We start from the raw sequence: 22,797 nt of genomic DNA, 5'->3' as shown, positions 1-22,797 counted from the left end.
AGGAGTTGTTTGTGAAATATTTTAAAATTCTCTTATTGCTTGGTAAGTTTGAGGTGTTTTTATGTTTCAATGTTCTAGTTGATTGTTGGTATTTCCTGAAAAATACTAAACTGTGTATGAGAGATCAAGAACTTGGGGGAAAGAAAAGCTCATATCCAAAATGTCTACACTTAACAGGTAGAGATTTATATGCCGTTATAGATTTTTCAAAACACAGAGTGCTTGAACTCTTTTTTTTCTCAGAGTTTACTTAAACCTTGACATATTTGATTGTGATAGGTTTTAAAATTTTAAGTCTGGCATTTATCCTGAATTAATTTAAGCCTTTACAAAATTAACCAAACAATCCTTGCTGATAATTGCTGATATTCAGTTACATTATGTTCATTTAAGTAATAGTTCTTTGTCTATGGTATTCTTTTCCTTTTATTAATATGATAAGCTAAACTTACAGAAGATCTCTAAGAACGCAGAACTTGAATCATGTAAAATTTTTATATTTTGCTGTAGAGACAAATTAAAGTACATTTTGGTATATAATAATTTTATTTCTTAGTGTTATAAGGACATCTACTGGCTTCCAATATATAAAAAAGGTAGACCTTTTAATTTTAAATATTTTCGTAAAATAACTGTAATCATTTTTTTTAAAGAAAAAACTGGAAGCAAATGATTAAATATAATAGTGTTGGTTTATTTAGATTTTCAGCAATTAGACTTTGTGAAGTAGGAATAAGACGTGAGATTTTATTTAAGAAAATATAATTTAAAAATACTAATATTAGAACTAGAGAAATCTTATCAAGTATAGTAAATCTATGTCAATAATTATTTTAAATCTCTAGTTAGAGAGGAAGGTATGAGATGATATCATCTTCTTTTTGGAAATCATAAACTGTATTTTGAAAAGATGAAAGGAAAAAAGTAATCTGATTTCAAGCAAATTTGTATAATTTTGAAAATGTATTTTTCTGTTTTGTCATTGATGGGTTCATGTCACAAAATCCTGCAAAACTTCACAAAGTATTAGGTATATTTTAATTTAGTAGGCTCATTGAAAACTATTTTGTAATATATCTAGAAAATTTTATTTAGGGAATTTTTATATTTTAAAATTTAGTGATTTTAGGTGACAAATAGATGACAAATCATCTTGGTGCTTTTTCTCAACTTTAGTCTTTCTTGTTAATTTAGACATCTTTTTATTTGTTTAAAACTTAGAGTAATTGTTGGAATACAATCTGTATTGTTGAAATACAGTCTTACTGTCCCAATTACATTTCATCCATCTATGACATTTTATCAGCCAGCTATTATTATATTATTGTTCTTTTTGTGTTGTTAAAAGGTACAGACTTCAAGTCTAAAGTAAGAGCTGGTGTGTATTACAGTGTATATGACCATTTCTAATTTGACCTGTTACTGTAAAGAAGGTTAACAAGTGTGTATGACTAGCCCACCCCTTCTGGAGCAGTTGAGAACAGGCCTCAGAAGACTCAAAGGAATTCTTTTAACTCCTAGCAGGGCCACGGGGTCAATGTCAGATTTAGTCATGCTGTTATTTTAGCCCAGTGGTCCAGAGAGATGACTGAAAAGTGAGTCTTTTATTTCTTTTTTTGTGTGGTTATTAACAGGATTAAATGTAAGCCATTGTGTACTTAGTACCAATTAGTTTCTCATCTGAGAGGTTCATTATGATTTTTTGTCAGCCTTCACCTTGTGTAATATTTGTTTCATTGTGTGATTAGTTAAGGGGGTGAATGGACTAAAGAAAAGTTTTATAGCAGTGCTTTTAAATTCATTGATAATTTTAATACATCGTGAGATATGTAGACCTTGATTGAAAAATGGACCACATTGAAAATTGGCATAAAAGATGGTGAAGTTAAATAAATTGTTAAAAATTTTCCTTTTCTGTGTATTTTCTTTAGTCTTAAAAAACAGACTTATATCAAATAATACTTTTATATTTTTAGTAGTCTGCTTTATATTCTTATGCATACTTTAAAAATGTATGTTCAGTTTGCTCTGAATTTATAATTATTGTTTGAGAGACACACACACACCAAGAAACTCCAAAATTAAAAAACTCTTCTTCTAATTTCTGGATTAGAAATATAGATTGAACTATTAAAAGTGAACCTAAAAATTCTAGAATAAAGATAATTATAAGGTATAAACAAGCCTCAATTTAAAAAAAAAAGCAGCCTGAAAGTTGATTCTTTATGCTATTATAAATAAGTAAAAATGCAAAGTTGTACAAATTCAGAGAAGAGGAACATACCTTTTAATTGTGTATTAAATTGGTGTGGTTTGGTGTTGTTTTTTTTATATTTGCCTTTTGAAATTCTTATTAAAGTGTTTTTCAGTCAATAACACTTCTCATTTAAAACATTTAGATATTTCAATAAATTTTTGGACAAAAATTGTTCTTATAAATTGGGTCAGAGATGCTGATTTCAATTAAAAGCAACAAATATAACTTAGAATTAAAATAGAAGAATTATTTTGTTAGTATATAATTGTCTGGGCCAGTAGATATTATACCCTGATGTTGAAGTATACTACACACATTTTTACATGTATTTGCCTTTAAATGAGAAGGCTGCAGGCTGATTCAGGCTTGACATTAAGTTACTTTATATACATTAAAAACAAATATTAATCTAAGCAAGTGCAATACTATTTTAACTTATTGTATTAGAAGAGTTGCTTGATTTATCTCACGTTGTTTAATGTACCATATTTAGGTACTACACCCTACACTAAGTCTTTTGCTTACTGCAAGATTTTTTAAAAAGTACCTATATTACTTTATTATGGAGTTGGTTATTGAAGATTTTATTACCCAAATAGTTATGAAGCAGATGGAATCTGACATACAAGGTTTATCCCCCTCAAATTAGTTTCAGGCATAGTGTATTTATAACCTTTGCTTGTTAGTATTTATGTATCTAATTTTCTGAAAAGCACATTTCTTTGAAGTCTAGATATATGTTACTTTTCGTACTTTTTAATTATAATTTGGAAAGGATTTAGATCCTCTAAATAAAAAACCTTATTTCTGACCTTCTTACCATATTAGCAAATTACACCTGCTCTATTATTGTTTAGCAGTCGCGTTTTCCTTGCTCTCCCCACCCCTATTTTTAAAACTAAATATGTGGTAGTTGCATTAAGTTGATGGAAGATTTTTAATCAACAGCAAGTAAATCAAAGTAACTTCCTCTTGTGATTTGTTGTTTATCAAATAAGAAAGTAGTTTCTTTTGAGAGATAGATAGAATTTTTGCTATTTAACATTCCCATAACATCTTTGGGAATAAGAGGGAAATCGTTAGTATGAAAACCTTGTAATATGACAATGGGCAGATTAAAATAAAAATTTATTTCACCTTTTATTACTTTGTATTTGACTTCATAAGAAGCTGAAAGGAGTAGATGTTAAGTTGAAAATATGACTCAATATAAGTGCTCTGATGGTCATATAATTTAAAATTAGCAAATAACCTATATTAATTGACCTAATATTTACAAAATGTAGCTAATAACAAGCTATTTGTAACTTCTATCTTGACTAAAAGTTGAATTAACTTTAGGTGTCCAGTAGAATTGGTCTAGAAAGTGACATTCAAATAACTATAGGAAGTATAAGGCGAAGGACAGCTATTCTAAAGGTAATTCATTAGGACCTCATCTTTAATAGTGACCACTATAAGCAATTGAATTGTGATATCGATTTAGTAAATTATCACACCTTTATAACATTCAGCCACATTACCTTTTTGTTGTTGTTGTTGTTGTTAATCCTCACCTGAGGATATTTTTTAAAATTGATTTTATTTTTAGAGAGAGTGGATGGGAGGGAGGGGGTCAAAGGAGGGAGAAGAGAGAAAGAGAAAGAGAGATAGAGATAGAGATAGACATCAATTGGTTGCCTCTCCCGCACATGCCCAATGGGCCCAGACCAGGGCAGAGAACCTACAACCTAGGTACTGCCCTTGAGGGAGAATTGAACCCCAGAAACTTTAGTGCACAGACCAACTCTCCAGCCACTGAGCCACACCGGCCAGGGCCACCCACATTTCTTTTTTCTTTTTTAAAATACATTTTTATTGATTTCAGAAAGGAAGGGAGAGGGAGAGAGAGGGAAACATCAGTGATGAGAATCATTGATCAGCTGTTTCCTGCACACCTCACACTGGGGATTGAGCCCGCAACCAGGGCATGTGCCCTGACCGGGAATTGAACCGTGACCTTCTGGTTCATAGGTCAGTGCTCAACCACTGAGTCAAGCCAGCCAGGCCCAGCCACATTTCTTATGATTTGTACCCAAGCACCTTGAAACTATGCTATTTTAAAAATAGTACAGTGGAAGTTGGGAACTTAGAGTAATACTATTTCATCCTAAGACTCTACAGAATATTCTTTTCTTGATAAATGAAGTTCTAGGGATAATTGATGTTGCAATGTAATTGAAAAATGTTTTGTCCCATAAAAACTTTTAGTTTATACTTTGTTTTTCTGTCTAACCAGGTGAGGTCTAACAAATATAGACAAAAATACCCTCTAACCCTTTAAAAAGCGTCTACTATTGTCAAATGTAGAGGCATAGGTGTGTTATTTTATTTATTCCATAAAATTTAAACACAAAGTTAGAAGGAAATAAAAACTCTTAAATATCTGAATTCTAAGAAGATAAATGGAAGTTGAGTGAAAAGTGAGTAGAATAGAGATCTAGTTTTTGAGTCTGCTAGCTAAATTTTATATCCAAAGCTTTAACCTTCTGGGCTTTTATATTTCCTACAATGCATATGACTTTATTTTGTATAAAGCATGACAATCATGATAGGATTAAAAGGTATAGCTCATATAGTGCTTAGAATTTATTTTCTTATGGCTTTGTAATGCAGACCAAACCTTTGTGGCTTTTGGGGGGAAAAAGTACTCTTTTAACTTACTGTATTTGATGAATATTTCATTTTGCATGAAAGGTGCTATAGATCCTAACTATTAATTAGTCATTTATATACTGTGATTTCATTGGTTCAGCCAGGCCCATTGACCTCTTAAAAACATTTAGGTTTTCAAAATCACTACTATTTATCAGCTGATTTTTAATACATTGTAACATACTGGTATTTGATTATAAAGGAATTTTTGCTTCTATTTTATAGAGATGCTCTGTATAAGCACTGATGATAATGATGTTTCTGTCTGTATCTTTTACTGACTTTTACCTGGTATCTTAAACTGTCCGTATTGTTTCTTTATATTAATTAGGAAAAAGAAAACTGGACTTGCCTCTGTTGTTTTTTTAACCTTGTAAGGGATATTGTAGAAATTGAATTGAAATGTCTGTAAGCCTTTGATTATCTGTGATACTGGTTTGGAACAAAGACATAAATAATCTGAGACAGTAAGTCATAGCCAAAGAAATATATTCTATGTCCATTCATTCAGCCCACAAAAAATCAGAGACTATTATGATTCACTGTGTGAGGTGTGCTGCTCCATACAGAGATGAACCAGCCATAGACTTGACCTCAAAGATCCTATAGTTTAAGAGAAGAGACAGAGATGAGTGGTATGGGAAAGCTATTGGGGTGCAGAAGAGGAAAGTCTGTTTTCATATATATTGAATGGATTGGGGGAGGGGGGCAGCAGACTTTATTCCCATTTTGAATAGGGCACTTTCTTACACTGGGTCCCTCAAACTTGCAGGGTCCATTTTGCGGGATGGTCTTTGAGTTCTGTTAGAACTGTTAACATTTGTATTTTTATTTTGATGTTTGGTATTGTACCTAGTTAGAAAGGCAGCACTTCATAGTGATAATTCATAATGGAAAGAAATTTGTTATAGAATGGAATCTGTTTCTTAAGTCAGTGTTTCTCAATTTAGGATTTGATGTTCAAGAAAACTCTTTATACATTTCTTAAGATTAAAAAACAAGGGCTTAGGCTAATAATTTGTATTCTCTGTACCACATTCAAATCCATGTCAGGAAATAGGTGGTCCAGAAGTATGTGAGTGGCAAGGGCATCTATTTTGGGATTAATTTTTTTCAGGAGACAAGGCAATTCAAAATGGTAGCTGAGAGTTCACTAAGCCCCAAAATTCTTTGAGTTTTTTTGTAAGTCATTACCATTTAGGATTTAAATTGGTTGCAGTGCTGATGTGTGGGCACAGTTTGTGTGATTTTAAACAGTAATGAACTGTGAATTTATTAAATGGAGGGTAAGATTCCTAAATATATTCTTAACATAAACTAGACCTGATAAAATGGTTTCTGTTATAAGCCTTCTATTCTAGTTCTAAACAATACACTATATGATAGTCAAAGCCTTTTTTGTAGTTGATTATAATATTACAGTAAATGAACAGTTTACTTTCATTGAAGTTAATTAAACCTAGATTATTTTGTAACACATGGTTTAGAATTTTGTGTCATAAATTTGTGGAAAACATAAGGAATAACCAAGTACATTAATTTATAGTCCATAGTCTCTAAAAATTTGGGTTTCACATTTGGTAAATTGAACATGGTAAATTTAAGAATATCTATATCAAATATCCCCAAATTGGGAAATCTAGAGTCGGGGGGGGGGGGAGGGGTGGAGAGAAACACCGAAGAATATTTCCCATCATTTTCTCCTTCTAAAAAATTTTAGGGGTAAAAATAACCACCTTCCCTACCCCCGCTTCTCCCTTTTACATCCCCCCCCCCCCCCAACAAACAGAACTGACCAAAATAAGAATTACATGATGGTTTTAAGTTTCTTACATTTTTCTGAAATCTCTCCAGGCTTTTAGAATTGGGAATACCTAGGAAGACTGTTTTGATAAGGAATTGAAGCTATGGTGACATTATTTGCTCACATTGTACATAGAATAATTTTGGCTCATCATTAGATTCTTATTTTCTTACAGTGTTTCGCATGTAATATATGCTACTTTGAGGATATTTTATTACCACTTGAGGTTCTAATAGTCCATGTGTCAGATTGCCTTTATATAAAAACATATTTAAATTGCTTTGACAGATACTTTAAATGAGAAACATGAATTTAGCATTGTCACATTCTTTTGTTTTTGCCTTTCTTCTTTTTTTAAACCCAGAGCAATTGTAAGCATTTCTCAATTTCCTGTGCACAGAAATTTCCTGAAACATTTAAAGCTGCTAAAAGACAAGCCCTGAAAGAAGTCCCAAAGATACATCACTGCTTGACTGCAAACATTTTTAAGAAGTCACTGATTATAATGAACACAGCCTTTAATGGCAGTTTTTCCTCTCCTTTTCAGGAGAACGTGACAGAATGTCATTAAGGTTTTAGAAATGAATGCTCCTGAGGAAAGGAGGATCACTAGGACTACAATGATGCCCAGTATGTGGCCGTGAGATTCTCAGTTGGGCTCTTTTTAGGTTTTTAATCAGGTTGGAGAAGGGGGATGGATGGAGAGGAAAGGAATGGGAATAGACAGAAGCTTTGGAACACCTGTACACCAGAGCATTTTACTTTCTCATTGATCTCTTTTAATGTTGAATTTGTAGGGTCTAATGTAGAAAGGTAAACTAGATTCTAAATATTTTGAGAGTCAATAAACATAATCAGCCCTTAACAGTTTATATTTAGAAGCACATGATTGTCTTTTGCATTTAACATAAACTGTTTGGATATATTAAATCTGAAATTTCATTTAAATTGTAATTCCACTTCTGCTCTAAGGATATTGTTTTAACCATTGTTCTTTTGTATGGTGACAGTAATTGCCCTTGATATATTCTGCAGGTCAATCAGATTGTATCACAAAAGAGGCAAATAATAAATGTGTGCCAGAGAGAGCTGTGTCTCAGTGCAAGAATAGAAAAGCATAGTTTTGCATTGGGCATTGCAATAACATGTAGAAGGCATTGCATCATATATGTATTCATACTTTTTTAGTGGAATGTAGGGTGAAAAGAGGAGTTATTTTTAGTGTTCAGCCGTCATTTCACACTTTAGATTTCTTAAGAACAAACATTATAAATCTTATATTTAATAGATAATATTTAACATCTTTGTTTTATGATTTTTTAGTATTACAGTATATATACAGGGCTGGAGAAGGTATTTTTTCCGTTTGATAAGTCTTAAGGTAGTGTTTCTAAGCAGGTTTTTTATTTCTTGTGAATCACTGTAGCATTGGAATTTATAAAGACTTGACTATTCACTTTTTTTCAGCTGAAGTCATAAGGAAATTTTTAGAATATCTCAAGTGTGTTTCTCAGTAAGAGTAAATCTTTTTTCTACCTAAAATCTTTTTTCTACCTTCTGTCCTTTATTTTACTTAGAACTTTTTAACATTAATGCTGATATTAGAACAGGTAACTTTAATTTTTTTTGGTCTTCGCTACTTAGATTTTATGACAAATTATAAAATAATCTCCATATAAATTTTTAAAAAAATTTTTCCCTTTGATTCTAGGGTGATGTTGGGGCTTTTTTTGAGCTCTGAATATCAATTTAGCTCCTGTGGGTTATTTCTAGATAGGCTTCCTGACAGCTCAATATTTCATTAGCCATTCTTTATTTTGTCAGTGTTTATCCCACATAAAATAATAATCCTTATAAACCCCACTCTTTTTTTTAAAAAAAAAATGATGAATTGAAACCAGCATTATTCCAATTTCTTCTGAAAACCTAGGCTTACGTTAGAGCAAGATCACAGTGATTGTAGTATATGCTAGGAATTGTTTGAGAATTTCTATTGAGAGTACTAAAGAAAAATTTACAGATAGCTACCTAAGATTAAGTAATCTGCCTTGAATTATATAGGAAAGTAGTGAGATCTGAACTTCCCCCTTTCTCCTTTCTGGTCCTGTTTGCCTTGACTTAAAAATTTTTTTTTTATTTTTATTTTAGAACAGTTTTAGGTTACGGAAAAATTGCAAAGATAGTACAGAGGATTCTCATATGCCAACAGCCTATTTCCCCTCATTAGTACCATCTTATATTAGTACTAGAGGCCTGGTGCACAAAATCTGTGCACTCTGCGGGGGGAGGGGGGTGTCCCCTCAGCCTGGATTGCAAAAGGGCGCCAGCCAGACTGAGGGACCCCACTGGTGCACGATCGGGGTAGGGGAGGGACTGTGGAAGGGCTTCAGGGCATGTCTGGCCCGTCTCAGTCCCCATCGGGTGGACCACAGCAGCAAGCTAACCTACCAGTTGGGACATCTGCCCCCGCTGGTCAGTGCACATCATAGCGAGCATTTGAGCAGCCTTAGCATATCATTAGCATATTATGCTTTGGTTTGTTGAATGGACGACTGGACACTTAGCATATTAGGCTTTTATTATATAGTAGGATAGTACAGTGTCCAAATTAATGAACTGGTATTGATTCCTTATTATGAACTAAAGTCTATCTTTATGAATATTTCTTTATTTTTTTTCTGTTCTAGGATTCCATCTAAGGTAGCACATTGCATTTAGTTGTCAGGTCTCCTTAGGTGCCTCTTGACTGTGACAATTCTCAGACTTTACTTGTTTTTGATGACTTTGTCAGCTTTGGAAAGTACTGGTAAGGTATTTTGGAGAATGTCCCACAATTGGAATTTGTCCTTTTTTTTTTTTGTCATAGTTAGTCAGGGATTATGGCTTTTTGGGAGGAAGACCACAGAGATAAAGTGCCATTCTCATCACATCTTAATCAGGTATGAATGCTATCAACATGACTATCAATGATAATGATAGCCTTATAGCCTTGATGACCTGGCCAAGGTAGTGTTTATTTGGTTTCTCCACTGTAAAGTTACTCCCCCCGCCCTTCCTGCTTTTCCATACTGTACTTTTTGGAAGGAAGTCATTATGTATAACCTATACATAAGTAGCAGGGTGTTAATGCTCTACTCCTTGACAGTGGGGTATATACATAAATTGTTTGGATTTCTTCTGCATGGAAGATTTGTTTATTCTTCTTCATTCACTCATTCATATCAGTATGGACTCATTGATATTTATTTTATACTTTGGGCTATAATCCAATAATGCTTTATTTTGTTGTTTAAATTGTTCCAGCTTGGCCCTTTGAGAGCTCTTTTATTTGGCTCCTGTATCTCTTTGACCTAATCCCATCATTAATTTTTGTTGTAATCTTTTTAGCACTGCCTTACTTTCTTTCTAGGACTACAAGATGCTACAGGTTTATCTTGTATGTATATTTCTTTTAGTAGACCTAGAATCAGCTGTTTCTTAAAGGAGCCTTCATTTCTTTTATTGGAGAATATTAGAAACCCAATATTTGAGCACTCAGTGTTTGTACTTTTAACATAGTTATATTGGACTGAGTCAAATCAGAAATATTTGAATGTCTGTTCCTTGATAATATTGTCCAAAATTCAGTGACTGATTCAGACTGTAGCCGTGTCCCCCATGGTTCATAAGAAAGATTTGATGTACTTAGAAGTAACCTAGATATTTATATAACTACTAGAGGCCTGGTGCACAAACTTTGTGCACTCAAGGGGGTGGTTTCCCTTGGCCTGGCCTGTGCCCTCTTGCAGTCTGGGAGCCCTTGGGGGATGTCCGGCAGTCAGACATTCTTAGCGCTGCCACAGAGACGGGAGAGGCTCCCGCCATCGCCACTGCGCTCACCAGCCGTGAGCCCAGCTTCTAGCTGAGTGGTACTCTCCCTGTGGGAGCGCACTGACCATTAGGGGGCAGCTCCTGCATTGAGCGTCTGCCCCCTGTTGGTCAGTGCACGTCATAGCGGCCTGTCATTCTGCTGGTCGGTCGATTTGCATATTAGCCTTTTATTATATAGGATGATATCAATTTGTTTATTTGATTGGTTTGTCTTGATTCTTTCCAAAGGTCTTTCAAACTTCTTATATTTTGGTTCTAAGGAAACTTATTCTATAAGTTTATTGTCTTTTGTATCTTTATAAAACTCATATTAATGGTTTTATAAACCCTTTTATAATTCATTTATCACTTTTGAGAACTTGAGGCATGTGTTTTTTGCTTTTGAGAGTTCTTGGACCCTGGATGATTTCAATAGGACAGGTTAATCAAACCTTTGGCATGATTCCTTCCTTAATTATTGCAAGATTTTTAAGCAGTCATAGTATGTACAATATGCATTGTGTACTAAGATTATATGGAATATGTTAATGGACTTTATTGAACTTACCTTTTTAGAGAAAATGTCATAAAAAGAAAGTTATTAGTAGCTAAGCTTTTTTAGGGTAGGGTGATGGTAAGAAAATTATTGCTGTGTGGTAACTGGGTAGAAAGTATTTCCTACTTTTCCTAAGAGCCTTTGAAGATCTTGATTCCTTTTGGGAGGGACAGGAGAGGGATGGAAAATTGTTTTTTCCCCCTCTCTTAATATTAATTTCTTTCCTTTTCCCCCCCTTTCCTCCTTGGTAATTTTTCCTATTTTGTGGCTAGATAGAATTTCCTTTCCTCCTCTTCCCATTCCCAGCCCATCACAATGGTAGCCCAGTTTGGTAGGGAGCCAATGCATAGTGATTAAGAGTGCAAGCTTTGAAGTTGAGATCTAGGTTTGATTTTGCCATTTACTTACTATTAGCCATCTAATTTTGGGCATATTTCTTAAATTTTCTAAGTCTCCTTTTTCCTCATCTGTAATGAAGTCAGTGCCTACCTTTTGGGTTTGTTGTGATGATTAAATGCAATAATGCATGTGGAACACATACCACAGTCCTTGGAACATTGTAAGAACTAAATAAATGTTAGTAACTGGATTAAAATATTAAGGTGCCATGCAGGCAAGAATATGGTATAAATATGAGGTTGTTTAGAATTGTATATCTTTAATTGCATGGTATGTAACAACTTGATCTCAGTTTGATGCTTTTGAAAGTTAAGATGAAGATTATAATAATATTTTGTAAAATAATCTTAATGAGTTTTGAGTTCTATTTAATTTCTTAAGATTTTATTAAAGTACTACAGGCCCGGTGCACGAAATTGTGCATGGGTGGGGTCCCTCGAGGTGGCCTGCAGAGATTGGGTCTCAGCTTGCGCCACACAGCCCCAGCTTGCACCCCAAGCCTCACAGCCCTGCCTGGCACCCCGCCTTGGCCTGGTGCTGCTCCCTCACCTGCTCCACCATCTTGCCTGAGGGCTGATTGATTGGGTCTGGGTCCCCCCCACCCCGGCTCCCTCAGTGTCTGGGAGCCAGTTGGCAGTCCTACCCCCTGCCGCCACCGCTGGTCATTGTCTGCAGGGCAATCAGCAGGACGATCGGGCCCCCGCTTGCACCCACCTTGGCCTGGTGCCGCCTGCTCACCTGCTCCCCCATCCTGCCGTAGTTCACTTTTGTCGGGGCCCATTGGAGCCAGCAGCGCCTCCACTGTTGCCCGCTGCCAGCACCATGTCAACGACGCCCGCCATGTTCTGCACTGCCCCCTGGTGGTCAGTGCACATCATAGCGAGCAGTCGCACTCCTGGTCTCCCGGTCATGACCACCCAAAGGGACAATTTGCATATTAGGCTTTTATTATATAAGATAGAGAATTTAGAATTTAAAAAATTGTGAAATATAATTGATTGGCTTTGGGGAAAAATGAAATTTATATAATTTTAAGACATTATCAGGTGGTATTTAATATTCTGAGGATCCACATTTGTAAGTGTGCTAACTATACTGAATGTAGGGTACATATAAAAATGGCAATTACGATGGCATTTATACAGTTTAGTTAGCAGTAACTAAGTCAATCAAATTGATTCTATTATATGCAATAATCTTTTATAGTTGTATTGGTTTTTAAAGACTTTTTATTAATTTTTAGAGAGCAAGGAAGGGAGAGAGAGAGAAACATTGATGTGAGAAAGAGACATTGATCAGCTGCCCGCTGTACACCTCCCCACCAGGGAACAAGCCCAAAACCTGGGCATGTGCCTCATACTGGAATTGAATTGGCAACCCTCCCACCCCTGGTACATAGGATGACTCCCAGACAACTGAGCTATATTGGCCAGGACTAGTTTTATTAGTTTTAATATTAATGTCTTATTATTGAGTGTATTCTGGTAAATGGTTTTTAGTTCTTACTTTAAAATAAATTTTTTAGCCCTAACTGGTTTGGCTCAGTGGATGGAGCGTCAGCCTGCGGACTGAAGGGTCCCAGGTTCGGTTCCGGCCAAGGGCATGTGCCTTGGTTGCGGGCACATCCCCAGTGGGGAGTATGCAGGAGGCAGCTGATGGATGTTTCTTTCTCATCGATGCTTCTAACTCTCTGTCCCTCTCCCTTCCTCTCTGTAGAAATATCAATAAAATATATTTAAAAAAAAAATAAATTTTTTATATAAATACTTATGAATGCAAGTTCAGTGATTAGATATCTCATGTTATCAATTAAGACCATTCAATTCTTGTAAACTAGTCGTTGGTGTTCTGAGAAGCTGGATATTAGAGTGCTTTAATTTTAAAAAGTCCTTTTTCTCAGAGTACAGCCCACTAAATTTTACTAAATTTCAGAGTTCTACTTGCCTAAAATATACTGTCTTTGTTCTCTTCTTTAAATTCTTCCAAATAATCTCATCAACTGGTAATGGTTAAGACTGTGAATATCCTGTATCCTAATATGCTAAGTGTCTGGTCATCCGGTTGTCTGTTCAACCAATCAAAGCGTAATATGCTAATGATATGCTAAGGCTGCTCAACTGCTCGCTATGATGTGCACTGACCACGGGGGGGCAGACGTTCCAACCAGTAGGTTAGCTTGCTGCTGGGGTCCAGCCGATCGGGTCTGAGTGAGATGGGCCAGATACGCCCTGGAGCCCTCCTGCGGTCCGTCCCTGGCTGGCCAACCTCCTGTATCCGTCCCCTCCCTGGTCCCAGTTGTGCACTGGTAGGGTCCCTTGGCCTGACCTGCACCCTCTTGCAATCCAGGACTCCTCAGGGGATGTCAGAGAGCTGATTTTGGCCTGACGGCGGAACAGCCCATCACTATCATGCGCACTGACCACCAGGGGACAGACGCTCAATGCAGGAGCTGCCTCCAGTGGTCAGTGTGCTCCCACAGGGGGAGCACTGCTCAGCCAGAAGCCGGGCTCACAGCTGGTGAGTGCAGCAGCAGTGGTGGGAGCCTCTCCCGCTTCTGTGGCAGTGCTAAGGATGTCTGACTGCCAGTTTAGGCTCGCTACTCGTGGGGCGCAGGCCTAAGCCATCAGTTGGACATGCCCCGAGGGCTCCCAGACTGCAAGAGGGCACAGGCTGGGCTGAGGGTCAGCCCGAGTGCATGAATTTCGTGCACCAGGCTTCTAGTAAGGAATATTCCATTTTGGCACTCCCTGTAATGCAGCAGAGATGTCCCACCAGCTCACAAATATTTTATTGACAGCTTCCTTTATTAATAAGCGCTAATGGTGTCTGCAAAGAATAAGACTAGTTTCTGACCTGTCAAGAATATCACCATCTGGTCCACTATCCATCTGGGATTTGGGGTTTGGTTCCCGTCAGAGCCCATACAGGAGGCAACCAATCAATGTCTCTCTCAAAGTGACCATAACTTTGCTAAGTTTAAACTCTCTATTGGTAGGTTGCACATGTTAGTTTGTATTAGCCATTGTTTTGTTTTTTTTTTTATTTTGGTGGGAGACATGAAAAATAGGTAGCAAAGCACTGGAATTAGGTAGTCTTTATTCTCAGATCTCTTGATGGATTTCTTTGCTTTAAGCCATAATTTACCTTTCTTGTTTTCTTTCTCCCTTCCTTCAAATAAAAGGTACCTTTTTCTGAATATTGACTTGAATTAGATATTATTTTTCTGTTAGTTTAAACCATTTAAATGAATTTTCTCCAAATTCATACATTATTAAAGATCTCATTTCTTTTCTTTTTAAATATCATTTTATTGTTTTAAAAAATGATTTCAGAGAGGAAGCAGAGAGATAGAAACATCAATGATGAGAGAGTATCATTGCTCAGCTGCCTCCTGCATGCCCCATATTGGGGATTGAGCCCGCAACCCAGGCATATGCCCTGACTGGGAATCAAACCATGACCTCCTGGTTCATAGGTCAATGCTCAGCCACTGAGCCATGCCGGCCAGGCTCATTTCTTTTTTTTTTTTTTAATGGCCATTGTGGCTCATTATATTTTGGCTGTAAAAAGGCTATTTTAGGTTTTCTTGAACTTCTCTCCTGACCCATGTGTTAGTTTCCAGAGGAAGAGATCATATTTTATTCCTCCTTATTAACTCCAGAACCTATAATAGAGTGTCTAGTATATCGCAGGTCCTTAACATATGTTAAATGCATTCTCTAAATGAAGTAAAAATTGTTTTGAAATTCTTTTTTATATACTGATGAATCCAAATGACCATAAAAAGTTTAAAAATAACTTGCATAAGCATTTTTTACTTTGCTTAAGTTGTTAAATTCCTTATAAAAATAATTGTTAAAAGTTACTGAAAGTTTATGAGCGTTTTAGTTGATTAATGGGAATATTTAGATAGATATGTCTTCAGTGTCATCTTTTTTTCTCTTCAGTTGTTAAAATGATATACTATTGCTTTCTTCAATCTCTAAGTTAGTTGATATTATTTACCCGTTGTCACCAATATTCTTTCATTAAAACATTTCTTTGTTCATTCAGTTATTGATTTAGATTTAACAGTTTTATTATGGCAAGGCATTGTGATGAGTAAACAAATTTTCCTGGTTCAAGGAGTTTGTAATCTAGTTTATTTCTCAAAATGAGGGATATGGACCCCTGTGGTTCCTGCAAGGTCAAAACTCTTTTTATCATAAGATGCTTTTATTTTCCTTTTTCATTGTGTTGGTATTTGCTCTGATAGTGCAGAAGCAACGGTAGGTAAAACTGCTGATGCCTCGCATGAATCAGTGCTATGGCAACAAACTGTACCAGTCATTGTATTCTTCACCACTACAAACTCAATTTAAAGGGAAAAAAAAAGCTAGTTTCTCTTAGTGTCCTTGATGAAGCAGAAAAAATTGTTTATTAAATCTCTATCCTTGTAACCACTTTTTTCCAATATTCTGTGTGACGAAATGGGAAATACACAAAGTACTTGTGTTATTTTCTGAAGTATGATTGTAGTCTCAGGGAAAAGCATTTGTTTAATTTTGTGAGCTGAACTAGCCTCTTTTAGCATGGAACATTTTTACGTCAAAGAACAACTGACAAGCTATAGCTATCAGAATTGGGTATTTTATGGACATTTTCTTGAAAACGAATGAAGTAAACAGGTCACATCAAGGAAAATAACTGCCAACATTTGTTTTCAGTGATAAAATTTGAGCTTTCAAGCAAAAATTAGAATTTTGAAAAACTTATATCTGTCATGGTAAATTTGACAAAGCTTCCAAATTCTCAAAAACTTATGAAATCAGTTGTGATATAACAAATGTGATTGTTTTTTGGATTATTGTATGATGAAATATATGTCAGCATTTGGTATTTTCCATATGACCAATGCATGATGTTACAAAATTGTGCATGGGTTAAAAGATCCTTTCAAGGTACAAGGTAGACCAATGGATTTTAATGTTAACAAAATACATGAACGTTCAATGATATACTTTCATATTCTATACTGAACTAAGTTTTGTTAAGCGTGTCAAAGAACAATCATAATTATCTGAATAGGCTATGAAAATACTCCCCTTTTCAACTACATATCTATCAAATCTGATTTTCTTCATAATATTTCAATCAGAACAGCATATCATAACAGACTGAATGTAGCAGAAGATATGAGAATCAACTGCATTTATTTTTTTAATCCTCACCCAAGGATATGTTTTTGTTGATTTTGAGAGAGAGGCAGAGAGAGACAGACAGAGAGAGATTGGTTGCCTCTTGTATGGGCCACGACAGGGATCAAACCTAAAACCCAGGTATATGCTCTGGGACTCAAACTTGCTATCTTTTGGGGTATCTGATGACGCTCCAAACAACTGAAGCACATTGGTCAGGGCTCAATTGCATTTTAATAGGCCAGTCATTAAAGCAGCGGTTCTCAACCTGTGGGTTGCGACCCTTTTGGCAGTCGAACGATCCCTTCACAGGGGTCGCCTAAGACCATCCTGCATATCAGATATTTACATTACCATTCATAACAGTAGCAACATTATGGTTATGAAGTAGCAACGAAAATAATTTTATGGTTGGGTCACAACATGAGGAATTGTATTTAAAGGGCCAGAAGGTTGAGAACCACTGCATTAAAGAGTTTTGTAGAACACTGCCACTCTTACTACTAATTGTTTTTTGTTTTGGAAAAAATAGTTATTTTTCATAAAAATTTTATTTATATTATAATGAATTTATTGTCATGCTAAATGAATAAATACTTGTTTTAAAAATTACTCAGCTTTGCCCTACTCAGTTTGGCTCAGTGGATAGAGTGTCAGCCCTCGGACTGAAGGATCCTGGGTTTGATTCCGGTCAAGGGCACTTCCTCGATTGCAGGCTCGATCTCGGCCCCAGCCAAAAGGCCACCAATCGATGTGTCTCTCTCACACTGATGTGTCTTTCTCTCTGTCTCTCCCCCTCTCTTCCACTCTTTCTAATAATCAGTGGAAAATATTCTTGGGTAAGGATTAACACAAAAAAATTACTCAGCTTTAGTTTCTTATGTGGTAAATATTGATAAATAGCCCATATTTAAAGTGGCTTTTGGAGTGCTCAATAAATTTTTAGGGTACAAAAGCATTATGAGACCAAAAAGCCTTTCATCTAGAACAGGCAGATAGGGCACATACTCAAGTACCAATGAAATGTTTGAATACAATGATAATTTGAATATGTTAATAACTAAGAATGATATAAAATTATTTGTGTTGAGAGAAAACCAAGAAAACTTCATGAAGGAAGTATGGATTAAACTAGGTTTTGAAAGAGAATGTGTAGCCTTTCTGGAGGTAGAGACAGGATGAAAGAAGAGGAGGATATTTAAGATAGCATTGAATGAACACTTCTTTTTAAAAATATGTATGTTTATATAATTTGGGTATATATAAAGTATTAGTATAGCATTTCTCCTCACTGAATTGGTGAATTGATTTGTAGAGATTGAGGGCTGACCATTTTCAGAGACTCAGACTTTGTAATTATTTTTTTTCATTGCCTATCATTTTCCCATGCAAATGAGGCTTGGGAAATCTTTGTCTAAATGCAAAGAGCTAATGTTTCTATTTACATCTGTTTTTTTTGGCTCTATTCTATATAAAATTTCATAGTGGAGTTTTATGAAAGTTTCTACGTGTTTGTCTATTCCTATGCACATTTATGTTCTTCTGTGTTCTCTCTTTTTCCTTCTGGTTGTATTTCTTTCTATTTGGCTTTGTACCTGACTTGCTTATTGTGCCTATAGTTGATTCTCTGATTCCCCCCTTTTTTAATTTTTGTTTTCTCTCTCTCTTCATTATAGAACTAGAATAGGTCAACAAACATTTATATACGTGTGTGTGTGTGTGTGTGTGTGTGTGTGTGTGAGAGAGAGAGAGAGAGAGAGAGAGAGATGGGTTTCTTAACATAAAAATTGGAGTAATAATGTATTTTTCATTTATTTCCGTAAATATTCCCTGGGAATAAACAACATTCTCATCAACAACAAACCTTGATGTGTGTGTGCATGTCTGTATACGCACACATACCGTTTCCCTTACGGCTAGAAGCTTGAGATTTTTCCAGAACTAAAATACTTAGGAAGTCCACTCAGGTTCCTTAATGTTTAATATACTTAGTTGATCTCTTTTGAGAGTTGTGTTACTTGATATTGAATGTGATATTTGGATTCATTAAGAAAATATGGACATTACTTTCTTGATTGTAGTAGAAACCCATTTTTGTCTGGTGCCATTAGGATCTATAGCCATTTACCTGATTAAAATGGAGAATCATGAAAAGTGATATACTAGTATATGAACATTACACATATTTTAAGTTAATATATACCTATACCCATTTGCCAATCTTTTTGGAGTGTCACTATCATTCTGCTGATTATAAAATATTTCATATTTCTTTCATAAGCCAATGTTTTGGAACAACAATAGTGCAGAATCCTTCCATCCCGATGTTAGTCTTATATACTAGTAGTTGGCTTGCTTACAGCTAATTTGACAACAACTTTTAGCAACTCACTTAAGCCCTAGCCCTGTCTTTTAAAATCATTTCATTGATTTACTTAATACTTAATGACATTAAATATCACAATAAGAAGTACAACTGGCAAAATTAGTTTTGGAATATATACAGCATATACTTAAGCTGATTAAAGCAGAAGTGAGTGGTTGAACTGGAGAGTGGCCTACTACTCATGAGCATTTAGTATTCCATAGCATGAACACATTTTATAAAACAAATTGAGAGCATTGGTCATTTTGTTAGTGGGTTAAGATTTGTTAATATTTTGAGTCCAAGCAATGATCCTGGACAGAACCTTAATTAAAATGTTCAAAGTAGAGAATAAATATATATGTGATCTTTTTCTTTTTTCTGTTTGTTAGGGCTGCTATAATCCCAAGGAAATTATTTGGTTTTTAGCACTTAACCCTTGAATAAGAACATGTAGGCAAGGCCAAATTTGATGAGTGAGACAAAGGGAAGAAACAAATGCCAAAAGATGATTTTGATTATGGGTGGTTGGTGGTCAAAAGAAAAGAGGATGTAGGAGAAGTGTGTAGGGAGTATCTCTAGGTCATATGGAGGAGAGTAAGTGTGTCTAACAGATTTGAAAGTTATTTCAAATTCTGTTGAGACTTGTACCTTTTATTATGAATTTTATATTAACGAACATAAACACATATCTTTAGCTAATGTGGAAACAAATGTTTCTCCTTTTGGAGTGGATTGACATGTTGTTTATTATAAACATAAATAAATTATAAAATTGCAGTAGTAGCCTTCTAATTTTATAATTTTCCTTAGAATCTGTTGTTAAAGGATGATTTTGTACAGAATATGGACTATGGGGCAACTAATGGTTGTTTACAATTTGGTTTGCAAATAGGAACAAAATATATTAGTTTGCTGAATAAAATTGAGCTTATTTTTTTTCTGCAGCATATTAATTGTATTATAGTATGCCACAGCCACTTTCAGTGCAATCCTCCTAGTCTTGGAATAGCAGCCAATTCCAGGAATTAAGAGAATTAGGTTACTTTGCCTAGTGGCACAAAACATACCCAAGGTATTAAATCATTGGCTTGTCTGTTTGGGACACAATCAGAAATAAAGTTTAGAGATAAAAGTTCATTTGCATACTGTTCACATTTATTTAACAGGTATATTTTTCTATTTTGTCTGATTATAATCCTTTTGAAACAGATTTTCAATTGTGGTTATGTCCAGAGGTATAGAATTTTAATAAAATTTTAGTATAAAGACTAAATTCAGAATTCAACTGTAATAACTTGATGCTGTTAGCTATGAAAATATTTTGTTCTGTCTTTAGACTTAAGCAAAGATAAAAAAAACATTGTGTTACTTTAATAGATGACTATGCAGTATAAAATTTTTGAAGGATTTATTAATCTGTTGTGTCAGGTAATATAATAAACCAGTTTGGAAGAAGGAAAAATGACAGTTTTTTTTTGAACTTTAGTATTTTAAAAAATGACATAATTTGTACTCAAAATGGTAAATGCAGAGATGAGGTGACAATGTGAGATGCTTTTGATTCTGTTTGGGTGAAATTTGGTCATCTATTATAGCTAACATTAGTACTGTATCACTACAGTTTTATGAGATCATTTGAAAAGTTATTTTAACTTTTCATTCTCAAGCTCTGAAGGTCTTGCAGAAATTTTTGCCTTTCTGTTCCTATATCCATTGCTATAAAGCTACAAGTGTGTAGGACAATATCTTTGGCTCTGTGGAGTCTCTGATCTAAACTATCTTAAGAATTATGGGAAGAGAATCTTGCTGGAATAAATAAGTAGAAACACACTGGAGAACTAATCAGTCTTTAGGGTCTCTGGCAAGTATGAAAAGGAGTAAAGATAAAGAATGCAGTGATTAACTAGCAATAACTTATTTATAACATGGATCAGGCTTGATATTACTCTCAAAAAATTTAAACTTATTTCTTCCAAATTAGTAGAATTTAAAGAGATCCCCTTGAACATTAAATATTAAGGCTTTCTGTGTATCTCATTGCATGCAACTTTTGAAAATAATGCTTAAAGAATATTGCAGCTGAAAGGACCTAAATCTGGTTTTCCCAAATCTGGTTTTATGTCAGGATTCGACAATATGTCCCCAGGCTCTACCCAGACCTGTGAATTAGAATCTCTGAGTGAGACCCAGGATTCTGTATTTTAACAAGTCCCCTGTGTTAGGCTGGCAGAGATTGATTAGAAATCAGTGCTTCAAGGCCATTGCTCTCATTTTCTAGATGAAAAATCTCAGGCCCAGAGGAAAAAAGTGACAAGTCTATCTCTATTCAATTTGGCCCTCTTCTCTGCATGGCAGCTACAATGTAGAGTATTTTGAGGTCAAATCATGATAGCTACAGAACTCTTAGTTGGTGGACCATGCTCAAATGCTTCTTAAGACTAGCATTTCCGCTAGGCATTATGACACACAATGTTTCTTGAGCTGTAGCAGACAGACATTGAATCCTTTGCAGGAGAATGATCCAAGAATCTCCTTCACATTAATATTCTATGAGTGAGCAATCAGATATTTTGGGGAGTTGTAGAGATACCTTCAGAAACTAGCTCTGAATAAACACCTATGAGTGAAGTATCATGTAGATGACTGTTAGTAAAGAGGTACTTTGAAAAACAAACAAACACCTGTTAAGGCATAATTGGCATTTAAAATGTACAATTTGATAAATTTTGATTAGTATACACACAGGAAGCCTTCACCATAATCAAGATAGTGAACATATCCAAAACCTTCAGAAGTTTCCTTATACCACTTTGTAATCTTTTTTAAAAAAATATATTTTATTGATTTTTTACAGAGAGAAAGGGAGAGAGATAGAGAGCTAGAAACATCGATCAGCTGCCTCCTGCACACCTCCCACTGGGGATGTGCCCACAACCAAGGTACATGCCCCTGACTGGAATCGAACCTGGGACCTTTTAGTCCGAAGGCTGATGCTCTATCCCCTGAGCCAAACCAGTTAGGGCCCACTTTGTAATCTTTATCTCCTACCTCTCCATATCCTTCGCCCTTCATTCCCAAAGAGAACACTGCTTTCTGTTATGGTAGGTTAATTTTGTGTTTCTAAAATTAGTCAATTTTATTGATCTTCTCAAAGAACCTGCTTTTGGTTTTTTTGTTTCTTTGTTTTGTTGTTTTGGTTTCTAATCTTTTTGTTTTTAACTGTGATCTTTATTATTTTCTTTTTTTATGTTTACAGTGAATAATGCTTGCTTTTCTTTACCTAGTTTCTTTAGATAGAAGCTAGGGTTGTTAATTTGAAACTATTCTTTTAGTGCTATTAATTTCCCCCTGAGTACTGTTGTAGCAGCATCCCACAAATTTTGGTATGTTGCATCTTCATTTGCTCTCTCTGTTCAAAATATATTTTCATTTCCTTTGTGATTTCCTTTTTGACCCATGCGTTATTTAGAAGTGGGTTATTTAATCTCTATATTTTGGGTTCTCCAAAGAGCTCTCTGTTATTGATTTCTAATTTAATGCATGTGTTCAAATAGCATAGTTTATATGACTTGAATCTTTTTAAGTTTATTGAAACTTGTTTCATAGCCTAGAATATGGTCTCTCTTGGTAAATATTCTCAAAAAGATTATAATTTAAATCAAATTTAAAAACATTCCAGTCACTATTCAATTT

At 35.1% G+C, this 22,797-nt stretch overlaps 1 protein-coding gene across 2 annotated transcripts in view; it reads left to right on the top strand.

Moving 5' to 3' along the window:
* Nucleotides 1-22,797, top strand: part of ZCCHC7 (zinc finger CCHC-type containing 7) — a 204,750-nt gene that overhangs the window by 19,736 nt on the left and 162,217 nt on the right. The window lies entirely within an intron of this gene.

Source organism: Myotis yumanensis, unplaced genomic scaffold, assembly GCF_028538775.1.
Source record: "Myotis yumanensis isolate MYYU_CA2020_CCGP unplaced genomic scaffold, mMyoYum1.0.hap1 SCAF_12, whole genome shotgun sequence".
NCBI lineage: Eukaryota > Metazoa > Chordata > Mammalia > Chiroptera > Vespertilionidae > Myotis > Myotis yumanensis.
The sequence above is the reverse complement of the archived record's forward strand: the minus strand, read 5'-3'. Positions and strand labels throughout refer to the sequence as shown.